Here is a 1,866-nt window from a genome sequence, read left to right as displayed (position 1 = left end):
GCTTTTGGCAGAGTTGCATCTGTCACCCATTCCACCTCCTATGCCATTTTATTTTATCTCTCAATTTCAGCCTATTATATCTTTCGAAGCGAAAGTCTAGATTATGTTTCATTTGCGTATTTGTGTTCGTTCAGACAAGAACTTTTGAACAAGACCACTTTTCAATACATTTTGACAACTTTTAAAATTTACTAAGTTTCAAACATTTAAAACTTGACGGTCATAATATTAAATTTTTATCAACGTTCACCAACTTTCACTTTTTCCGGATGTAGAGCTTAGGGTTTAAGTTTACTTTTGAAATTTCATGAATTTATCATTTGTTCCTACCAAGTTTCAGTAGTTGAAACTTTGTGAAGTTTTTAAAACTTGTCAAAACACATTCAAGAATGGTCTTGTTTCAAAGCCCTAGTAGCAAGGAACACGAATATGCAAATGAATCATAATTTGGACTTTCCGTCAAAAGAATAATAGATTTAATTTTGAAAGTCAAAAGTAAAAGCATGAGAGCTGGGATGGGTGAGCTGCCAAAAGCTGCACACATAGACCTCATTTAAGGTAATTAAGTGCTAAAACACATGCAAAGACCAAATCGATTTCTGAATGGCGAGGAATTAGACGGCCACGAATTTGGGTACTTCCCCCACCTACGTGCCACACATTTTGAAATTAGAGAGGGAACATATTAAGATGGTTTTTGTCAAATTTAATGGGTAAATTTAAAAGTAGGACACTAAAAAGCAACATAACGGACATCAAGGTTGTCAGAATCGCGATTCTGAATCGGATCGGAGCTCCAATGACAGGATCGCAAATTATAGAATCTTCACTATCAGGATCGTAAAAACATAGATTCTATGAACCAAAATCGTAGAATCAGAGGGGTTAGTTTAGATCGTAAAGTCGTAGAATCATACAACAAAATCGCGATTCTGACAACCTTGACGGACATATTGAGATGGCTTTTGGGAAGTCATTAATTCCACCGACTGATTTTATGGAAGAAATTGACTGATTTTGGGAAGTCGGACATGAATGGCTCTCGATGCTGCAAGTGCCCCCTTTCTACAATGGTTTGTTGCAAACGGTGTCGATGCTACCACGCCATACTTCTACAACGGTGGTTGTGCTTCAGCAACATTGGAGGTGCTGCAACGACGACGACGCAGGGGGCAATGGGAGATGACGATGCGCAATGGCAGTATGCAACATTGGCCATGTTGAAACCTCCATGCGACGAATCAACGATGCACATGACGTATCGACATTGGCGACGACCACAGTGTCAACCATGTTGCAAAGCTCCCAAACACAACATGCCTCATGTTGCAAAGCTCCCAAACGCAACATGGCTCATGTTGCAAAGCATTCGTGGTGCAAATCTTCAAGTGTGACATGACTCATGTTGGAAACCTTCTAGTGCAACATGACGCATGTTGCAAACCTTCGAGCGCAACATGACACATGTTGCAAACCTCATCAGATCGGACGACTATCCTATCGTGGATCCAACGGCTCACGACCGGTCAATATTTTAAAAAGGTCAACGGGCTGACGTGTAGCGTTCTGCAGATTTTTACGGCACAATGATCGCTATTGGCCTGCCGATACGGCGCGCGCTTGGATCGTGTTGCTTGATCGATGCATGGCCCACAAACGCATCCCCACCTTTCCACCCTACACATCCTCTCAATTCTCCTCTCGAGTTTTTCTCCCCAAAAAATGTTGTCCACGTGTATATTCTTCCTCCATTATCTCTTTCTTGCTAGCTCCAGCTCTAGTTGATCAGCCACTAGCTCCACCGTGCGAGCACCCATCGGTACCTCATGTTGTGGCCAACAGTCTCTCCTCCACAACAGTTCGCCA

Source organism: Triticum dicoccoides, chromosome 7A (genome assembly GCF_002162155.2).
Source record: "Triticum dicoccoides isolate Atlit2015 ecotype Zavitan chromosome 7A, WEW_v2.0, whole genome shotgun sequence".
Lineage (NCBI taxonomy): Eukaryota > Viridiplantae > Streptophyta > Magnoliopsida > Poales > Poaceae > Triticum > Triticum dicoccoides.
This window is presented reverse-complemented; position numbering follows the sequence as displayed.